Source organism: Cibotium barometz, chromosome 27 (assembly GCF_041138505.1).
Source record: "Cibotium barometz isolate CiBa-2024 chromosome 27, ASM4113850v1, whole genome shotgun sequence".
NCBI lineage: Eukaryota > Viridiplantae > Streptophyta > Polypodiopsida > Cyatheales > Cibotiaceae > Cibotium > Cibotium barometz.
The window spans coordinates 45454441-45465419 of NC_141072.1; positions in this window are offsets into that span (position 1 = coordinate 45454441).

Genomic DNA, 10979 nt, shown 5'->3' on the forward strand with positions numbered 1-10979 from the left:
TTCCATCCTCCATAGCTCCATGGTTGGACCTGTGATTGCCAACATGGTATCACAGCCATGATTCTCAATGATTCTCAGTGCTTTGTCCCTGCTCATCATCAAACCCTAATCATTATTAGTGAGAGTAATTAGCTATTTTATCATTTTTCACCATTTTCTCATGTTTGGTCATCTCCCTCTTCTACCCCTTGCCATTGCAGTAGTGAACGCTCTCTTCACTCATCACAACCAAAGCCCAAACTACAACTTCAAGCCTCTCCCCAAATCATAGATGCACTCAGTTGCAACTTCAATTGGACCGAATTGCGTGCATCTACGCCGGGAGAAGATGATTGAAAAAAATATAGCTTTTGGAAAAAAACGCCAGTGGCAGCATGATATATTCAAATCGACGCAATTTCACAGTACCCCGAGGGTTTTTGGGTGTTGCAAACTCGCCTAGAACATCAAATTTTCACAAAAAACATCCATAGCAGTCGGCTCAAGTTTGGATACTCAAAGGAAAGTGTCTTTGGTAAAGATATGATCAACCTTGCATAAAACTGGTCAATCTTATGTTTATGAGTTAGAAACTCATCATTGTGGAGTTGTTATATGATTAGTTTGCAAAAGGCCCATCATTTGGTGCTTCAATTAAAAGCTCCGATTCACCCCTTCTTCTATACTATAAACACTAAATTTTCTCTTCTAAATCAGTGAATCGGCACTAATCCTCGTGTTCTTGGACCATTGAGGATTCAATCATACCATTGGGGACTTGCTATTGCTTCCCAAAGCTTCATATTGAGAAAGCCCCTTGATTTTCCCCTCCGACGATGCTCTCCAAATCAAGGTATTTTCTACTCAGTGAACAAAAAATTACTTTCACTAATGCCTTGATTAGTGCTAATCATCTAAGGTTTTTAGGGCCATTAATGGTTCATATCTCACATTCAAGTGTTGCTTAACCTCTCTAAAGCATTAAATCAGATTTGGCCCTTGATTTGAGTGGTAAATTTGTTAATCCAAAATCGGGTATAAATCTGTATCAGCATTGTTTGGAACAATGGGATTTCTGAGCTTATATGCTTCATGTACCGCATCTATCATGCTCACAAATCATTTGTACAAGGGGAAGATACTGGCCATTGAAAAGGCTAAGACCTCCTTAAGCAGATTCAATGTATTATCATCTAAAAGGGACATGCATCATTATGATGTTGGGCTTTATGAACACATTGAGAATATGATCTATCTTTGCCTACATGGATTTCATTACACAATAAAATTAAGGATGAAGAAGACCAGGGGCTACATCAACATCAAGATCTACATCAACATTACGAGCTACATTAAGATCTTCATTAGCATATTGGTCCATCAAGGGGGGACTCTCCCTTTATTTCTAAATTCCTATTTTATGTTGAGTCATGGGTTCTCTGCCCGGGTCGTCCCCCAAAATCTGAATCTTTTGGACTTTTTTAGATTTGTTATATAGCCTTGATGTTAAAAAAGGCATAACTAGCTTCCTAAACCAACCATAACCAGCCCACCTGTGGTCACCTCTCTATCCTAAGTGAAATGTAATCATAACTAGATGTCTAGCATATGTCGTCATTGACTGGCGTTGTAAACCACCATGAGTAAGACCTACGGGCACTTGGATGGCTTCCTAAACTAGCCATAACCAGCCCAACTGTGGTCACCCCTCTATCCTAAGTGAAATGTAATCATAACTAGATGTCTAGCATATGTCGTCATTGACTAGCGTTGTAAACCACCATGAGTAAGACCTACAGGCACTTGGATGGTCATCATATGCAGCTTTGTAAATAGTAACTAGAGCTAGCATTGGCGTTCGGTCATTAGGTTTATAGCCAACTTGATATGAACAACCTCTTAGTTAGAGTTAAAAGATAGGGTTTAATGCCTATAAAAGGGTATTGTACTTGGTGGTTCATTCATATCTCATTCTCATATCACTCACAACACAATCACCTTGTGTTGTGCCCAACTTGCTCTCTCTTCTTCTTCCTCCTCAACCATGGAGAGATTCCATCCTCCATAGCTCCATGGTTGGACCTGTGATTGCCAACAGTCCTCTAGAAATGGGTCTATTGTTACACCTTGGTCAGGAAGGTTGAGGCAAAATGCCAAGAATTTTAACACATCATTTGGTGCTCCTACATGTGCAAAAAATTCAACAAATTCACATATATCATGAAAGGGAAAAGAGAAGGTGGATCAATCTTTCAATGTCTGATACTGCAGCATGGCATTCATATGTTGATGGGGATAGTGGCTAAGAATAGATCCTTGATGAGGAGTTTGGGATCCTGACCATTGTTACACCAGGTTTACAAAGAGCCAAAGTAGTGTTGAGAACACCTGGTAGTGATCTAGGTATATGTAGGTCTACGAGGGTCAGATATCCACCACCAGTGGTGGATAGGTTAAAATATGATGGGGATAGTTGTTGGAATTAGGGTTGCAGGAATGCACACACAACTTCAAGAAGATGAGGAAGCTTGAGCACAACACAGTAGTGTATTATGAGTGCCAAAAAGAAAGATAACAAGCCCTAGAAGATAATGGGCGTATATACAATGCACGGGGGAAAAAACCTCCTAGTGAGGGAAAAAGTGCCCCGGCGGTCCTAAGTGTGTTCACACACATCACTACTATAATATGGTAACAAATCCCCCCTGGAGTGATGCGGTGAACAAGAGCTAGCACTCATGTATAGGGAAGTGTCTAGCTATGTGGACGAATCCACAAAAGGGAGTAAGCCCAAAGCTTTGCGAAAAGCTTCGAACTTCTCACGAGGCAGAGCCTTTGTGAAAAGGTCTGCAAGGTTATCCTGTGTTGGCACATAAGCCAAACTGATCTCTCCTGCAGAGAGTCTCTCCCTGACATAATGGTAGTGCACCTCAATGTGCTTCGTACGAGCATGGAACACTGGGTTCCGCGCAACTGCCAATGCGCTCTGACTGTCAGTGAAGATGGTGGTGGCAGATGGCTGCCCAACACCCAAATCAGCCATAAGGCGTCTGAGCCACACACACTCAACCGTAGCTGTGAAAGCTGCCCTGTACTCAGCTTCACAACTAGAAGTGGCCACAGTAGGCTGCTTCTTGCTCAACCATGATATGCATGAGCTTCCAAGCATGAAGCAAAAACCACTCGTGGACACGCGTGTGTCATAACAACCAGCCCAGTCAGAATCTGAAAAAGCATGTAAATCTGGCGGCAATGATCCCCCCTTGGGATAAAACAACCCAAGATGCCGAGTACCACTCAAATAGCGAAAGATACGCTTCACTGCCTGCCAATGCTTAATGCCTGGGCTATGCATAAATCTGCTCACCTGTGAGACTGCAAACTGAATGTCTGGCCTCGTAATGCATACATAAATGAGGCAACCAACAGCTGTCTGATAGAGTGTGACATCAAAGTGATCTCCAGCATCATGAAGACTCAACTTCAAACCTGTCTCCATTGGAGTAGCAATAGGCTTGCAGTCTTCAAGGCCAAATCTCCGCAACAATGTTTCAATATACTTTGTCTGACACAAAGCAATACCTCCATCACACTGCTTAAATTGTATCCCCAAATAATGATGCAAATGCCCCAAATCTGACATCTCAAAAGAGGCATTCAAATCAGCCTTAAAATCAGCAATATGACTCTCATTTGGTCCTGTGAGCAGCATGTCATCGACATAGAGAGCAATGATTAGATGTACACCATCCACACGTTTAGCATACAAAGTGCTTTCTGTTGGACTATTCTGAAACCCATGTGCAGTCAAATATGCATGTATTTTTTCATACCAAGCTCGTGGAGCTTGCTTTAAACCATATAAAGCCTTTTTTAACCTGCACACTTTGTTTTCCTGCCCTCTTTGAACAAAACCACGAGGCTGCGATACATACACCTCCTCATGCAAATCTCCATTTAAGAACGCAGTCTTTATGTCCAGCTGATGTACATTCCAACCATTATGAGCTGCTAATGCACAGATGCTACGAACAGTGGTCATACGACATGTGGGAGCAAAAGTCTCATCAAAATCAATGCCCTTCTCTTGAGCATAACCTTTTGCAACAAGCCTAGCCTTATGGCGATCCACTGTGCCATCAGGCTTACGCTTCAATTTGTATACCCACTTAGTGCCAATGGCCTTCTTGCCAGGGGGCAAGTCACATAAAGACCATGTACCATTCTTCATAATAGCATCGTATTCTGCTTGCATAGCAGCCATCCAATTTTCTGAACTTTGTGCCTCATCAAATGAAACAGGCTCACTTTCATCGCACATACTAGAAACAGCCAATGCATAACAATCTGACGCATAAGAGGCACCATGAGAGCCAGAACGAGTGCGACTAGACAAAGGGGCATCCAACTTGCTGTCACGCAAAGTCTGCACCAGCCATCTAGGCATATTCCTAGAGCCCTCAATCTCTTGTCTCTCATCCTCAAGTGCATTATGCACATCTGCATCAGATATAGGCTGATCTGTGCCATCATTTAAAACCTGCATAGGCTGAAAAACTGCCTCATGAGGTATTGCACTTGACTGTGCACCACTGAAAAGAGGCAACAATGTATCATAGACATCACGTGAGCTGATATCTGTCTCCTTAGTACATGAAACCAAGGGCTGAACTGCATCTTCCACAAATACAACATCACGGCTAACCAAAATGCGCTTTGTCTGTGGATGATACAAACGATAGCCTTTGCTCTCAGCACTATATCCAACAAAAATACATTTGACAGCTTTGTCATCCAATTTTCTGCGATGTTGCACAGGCACTAATGCATATGCCAGGCAACCAAAAACACGTAAATGGCCAACAGATGGCTTGCGGCTATGCCAAGCCTCATATGGAGTGACAACCTGTAATGCTTTGGTGGGACACCTGTTTAGTACATAAGTGGCACACATGACAGCCTCAAGCCAAAAACCATGTGGTAGACTTTGACTCTTAACCATACATCTTGCCATTTCCATGAGAGACCTGTTTTTTCTCTCAGCCACACCATTTTGCTGTGGTGTATACGGCACTGTACATTGGTGTTTTATCCCACGCTCAGCCAGAAATGCATTAAATTCTGAAGACATATACTCCCCCCCTCGATCTGAACGGAGGGTGCCCATCTTACTTTCTGACACATTTTCAGCCATAACCAAAAACTGTTTGAAGCACAAAAACACTTCGGACTTTGCCTTCAAAGGATATACCCATGCATGCCTGGTAAAATCATCAATGAAAGTCACGAAGTAAAGGTAGTTTCCAAATGATGGAGTTTGCATGGGACCACAAACATCACTGTGAACAAGCTGCAATCTGCGTTCAGCTCTCACTGATCCATCTTTGGGAAAGGAAGCACGCTGCATTTTACCCAATATGCAGCCCTCACAAACATGCTTGACAGGTGCCTCAAGCTTAGGCAAAGAAGACACCATTTCAGATTTCTGCAGGCGCAGCAAACTTGCAAAATTCAGATGACCAAAACGTGCATGCCACAGTTTTGCATTTGAAATAGCCTGCGTATCCATAATAGCACATGCTGAATCCTCTACACATTTGCCATCCATATTGAGCTTATACAGCCCTCGACATAGTGAACCAGATGCTACAATGATGTCACCACAAGAGAGATCATGAACAGTACATCTGTCATCCACAAATTTTACAACCAAACCTGTTTTGGCAAATGCGGAGACTGACAGCAGATTCTTTTTGATCCCTGGCACATACAATGCATCAAAAAGTGTAAAGGTGTTGCCATTTGCAACATTCAGCACAATCTGTCCAACTCCTTCAACGGGATAAGAGGAGTTATTGGCACAAGTGACAGTATTCCCTGTGGGAGCAGACTCAAGGAAAGTGAATAAACTGCGCTGCGAGGTGATATGCTTAGTGGCACCACTGTCAAAGTACCATACATCTGAATCTACTGCAGACATACATGTGTCATGCAAAGATGGGTCATAACTGCACTGCGCATTGAATGCCCATTCTGTATCTAGCACAACATTAGCAGATTCATTGTTAGAAGGAGAGGCATCTGCAACAGCCATACCAGCCTCTTTCTTCTTAGCCTCTTTCGCAGCCAGCTTAGGACACGCTTTGATGACATGATCATTTCCCTTACAGTACTTGCAAAATGTCTTCTGTTTGTCACCCTTCTTCTCATCTTTGTCTTCCTTCTTTGGTTGCGCAGCATTTGCAGATTTCTGCTTACTAGAAGAAAAGCCAGCTTTACCTTTCCCGCTTCTCTGACTAGCAACGAAAGCTTGATCTGCGACACGCATAATATTCCTGTTTTGCCTTGACTGGTCTTCTTGCAGCAAAACAGAAACTAACTCCTCAAATGATAAGGCATTGGGATTGCCTTTCATCATCAAGCGAAGAGTGGAAGCAAAACCCTGATAAGAATCTGGTAGACCATTCAAAACAGTCTGCACAAGTGAACTGTCAGACAGGATTTCATCTGCAGAAATGAGCTGCTCTTTGAAATCCTTGATCTTTGTCAAAAAGCTATCCATAGAATCACCTTCGTTCATATGCTCACTCTCCAACTGTTTTCGGAGATAAGCAACACGAGCCTCATTTCTTGCCTGATACAATGTGGCAAGTACATCCCAAGCATCCTTAGAAGTCCTGCAAGAGCGAATATGTGGGATAATGGTACGTTTGACAGACAGCGCAATCAAGGCATGAGCCTGCGCATCTCTACCATCCCAACGAATCTGCTCTGCTGAAAGTGGTGGTTCTCGAACAGCTGCTACAGCACTTGTGCCTGCACCATCATCAACAGTACCTGTTTCTGATGTGTTTGCAGCATTCCCAGCCACAATAGGACGTGCATCAATATCCTGCACAATGTTCCATAACCCCTTTGCTACCAATACATGTCGCATCATATATGCCCACAATGGATAGTTGGTGCCATCCAACTTATCCTCAGCAGCCAACATGCGGAACACATCATTGTTGTCAGCCATGGCCAATGACTGTACTACTAGATGTAAATGCTGTCTGTAAGAGGTAAACCTGTATAAAATCGACCTGTGCTATGCAGCACAGCCCAAAACAGACGAATGGGCACCTGTCCTGCAGATTTTAATCTTGACAGAAAATCTGCACAGTAGGACGATTTTGCCTGCGCAGTACTTGGAATGCAAAAACGGAGGGCGAAATGACTTCAGATCAAAATTCTGAAATGACCCAGCCCTACGGGCTATCCCACGGCATATACTAACCTGCAGACGCTCGTGAAACCTCGTCGCAATCGGAGGAGATGAAGCGGCAGGTGCCGGTGATGCTGCCCGGGAGGAGGAAGCCTGCTCTGATACCAATTGTTGGAATTAGGGTTGCAGGAATGCACACACAACTTCAAGAAGATGAGGAAGCTTGAGCACAACACAGTAGTGTATTATGAGTGCCAAAAAGAAAGATAACAAGCCCTAGAAGATAATGGGCGTATATACAATGCACGGGGGAAAAAACCTCCTAGTGAGGGAAAAAGTGCCCCGGCGGTCCTAAGTGTGTTCACACACATCACTACTATAATATGGTAACAATAGTGGCTAAGAATAGATCCTTGATGAGGAGTTTGGGATCCTGACCATTGTTACACCAGGTTTATAAAGAGCCAAAGTAGTGTTGAGAACACCTGGTAGTGATCTAGGTATATGTAGGTCTACGAGGGTCAGATATCCACCAGTGGTGGATAGGTTAAAATATGATGGGTATATACAACCCATCATTGTGCTTATATGGTCAAAACAATATAGGAAATGGAGCCCACATGTTTTCAGAAAGCTTTTGGACATAAACATTAGGAAGATTCCATGGATGAAGAGATGGCTGCGTTGGATGCAAATGAGACATGGGAGTTGGTGCCTTTGCTTAAGGATACAAGTGGGTATATAAAGTAAATCAAAATTAAGATGGGTCTATTGGTAGCTAAGGGATACATACATACCTGTTGGATTGATTATGAGGAGACTTTCTGTTCGATTGCTAGGATGGTAATAGTGAGAGAAATCATTGCTATGGTGGCTGCAGTTAAGAAATTGGTATTTACATTAGATGGATGTGAAGAATACATTTCTATATGGTGATTTACAAGAGGAGGTCTACATGGTACAACCACTAGGATATGAGAACCATGCACACCCAAAGTTTGTTCATAGGTTCCGTAAATCCTTGTATATCTTGAAATAGGCACCTAGAGCGTGGTCAAACAAGATAGGAGAGTATCTCATCATTATTAGATTTCATATATCTACATCAGATTTTTTCACTCTATATAAAAAAGATTGACATGGGCATTATTCTAGTTGTTATCTATGTTGATGACTTAATTACATGGAAGTAATATTCATGAGGTGAAGATTCTCCTTAAGAGGAAACTCGAAATGAAGGATTTGGGTGAGTTGCGATACTTCCTAAGTACAAAGGTGATTAGATCACATACTGGGATTTGGCTTTTGCAGAGGCAGTATGCTTTAGATATGCTGCCCAAGTATGTGTCCAAGTATGGGATGATAGATTGTAAGCCAATCTTAGTGCCATTGAAGCATAACCACAAAATTGGCTACATATACATGTGATCATTTAAAGGACCCTACTATGTACAATCGCATTATGGGGAGTTTGATTTACATGACTATCACTAGGCCAGATTTGAGCTATGCTGTAAGTTTATGTGGACCCTGAGGAAACGACACTTGGATGCGCCTAGGAGGATACTCAAGTATATAAAGTCCATAGTACACTATGGAATTTTCTATGATGCTAGAGTAAGATTACAAATACATGGATATACAGATGTAGATATTGGAATGGTAGTGTCTCAAACATGAGAGACATGAGATCTACTAGTGGTTTTATGTTTACTTTTGGGAGTACTTCTATTAGCTGGAGCTGTAAAAAGCAACCACATTGATTTTATTGAGTATATAGGTTGAGTATAGGGGCGCTATTATGGCAACATGTGAGGTAGCTTAGTTGAAGAAGATATGGGTAAGTCCATGGATAGGGTGGTTGTCATTTACCAACATGAGTAATATACAATTAGATAATCTAGTGTATCATGCTAGGACGAGCACATAGAAGTGAACTATCACTTTGTGAGGGAGAAGGTTCTAGTAGGTGCATTAGCACATAGGATTAGGCAGTTGACATCTTCACAAAGGCATTGGGTATGAGCTTACTGGCAGTGCAAGGTATGGAGTTGATCTTGAGGGATAGTGTTGAGATATTGAGTTCAACTAGTACATATATGGGTGGCGCACTAGGATGACATCTCTGCACTTATGCCATTAGATTGGTTAGTGAGATTATGGGTAATATGTTACCAGAGGTTTACAAGGTGTGTGATAGCCACTTTGGTGTATTAGAGTTATAGCATAGTTATAGTGCCAACTCATGTAGGTGCGTTCACACTATGGACCGACCTTTATATGTTATAGTAGGAGAATCCTTTCCCTTATAGTATGTACTCTTATCTTTATGTTATTGTTGTAGAGAATAGAAGATAATAGAAAAAAATCCAACCACCCATCTCTCTTGTGTGTTTGTCTATACTACTCGTGTGTGTATGTGTGTGTGTGTGTGTGTGTGTGTGTGTGTTTGCTTTGCAAGGAGCTCCAACTCACCCTCTCACCGGCATTCTTCTCATTGTTGTAGTAACTGACATTGAGAGAGAGAGAGAGAGAGAGAGAGAGAGAGAGAGAGTTTAGCCTCATTGATGCAAAGGTCATCTAAATAGCCCAACCTATTATTCCACCCTCATGTTGTTGATGGGTGTTTGATGGTCCTCCCATGCATCTTATCATGACACTTTCTCATCATCTTTGTTAACCACATTAACTAACATGACTTCTAGCACAAGGTCATGCCATTTTTGTAATCATCTTTTGTAATCACGATAAGCACTAATGATTCAGGATTATGGAATCTAGTTGAGCCTATGACTTGTGTATTGCTAACTAAGATGGTTTATATATATATATATATATATATATATATATATATATATATATATATATATATATATATATAGAGAGAGAGAGAGAGAGAGAGAGAGAGAGAGAGAGAGAGAGAGAGAGAGAGAGAGAGCCTAGGATAGCTCACTTGATTTTTAGGCTCCTTTGGACATTCCATGAGTGGTCAGATAAGCCATGTATATAAGCCCTTTTGAGTGATGAGAAAAGGGACAATCCCATTGGACATTCTATCAGCAGGCGGTCAGATAAGCCATGCATATAAGACATTTTGAGTAATGAGAAAAGGGACAGTCCCATTAATCATAATTGAGTTTGAATTTCCATGCTTTTTCACTTATGGTTGATAACTTGCATGTATGCTTTCTCTCTCTTGTTACATGCTTGTGGATTATTGTGTGTTTGCTTGGTGGATTACTTGTACATGCTCTCTCCCTCTCTCATTAGTTAGCTTCTTCATCTTCCCTACCTTGCAAGCACACATGGCATTGTGGTTGAGGTGAGAGCTCTTCCATAGTTCCTTCCCCTTTGCTCCTCACCCAAGCTTAAAGCCTTCCCCACAAGAGGGGAGTTACCATCATTGATGGCTAGAGGTAAGCCCATAAATAAACCCTTGCATTTTTCCCATTGTGCAAGACACTAGATTATTCCCATTTTGGTGAACATCTTTGGTGTCCTTACCAACAAGGATAGTGTCCTAGCTTATAATTTACATTGTTAAGTGATGTTTAAGTTGCCCATTTGGAGTGCTTGTTGAGCTAATCTTTCTTTGAGCACCTAGAGGCCCCTTTTGGCACAATTGTTTGAAAACCAAGCAAGAAAGGAAATGAGCCCTTGGAGTTGGATAACCAATAAAAAAGCTAGCTACCGCACCTGATGCTACAAACGATGTATTGGTGGGGAGAGTTGAACTTTTAAGAGACCAACGAGCTAACTATATCCTTATCTAAGATGTGAGTTGGTTTGGTGT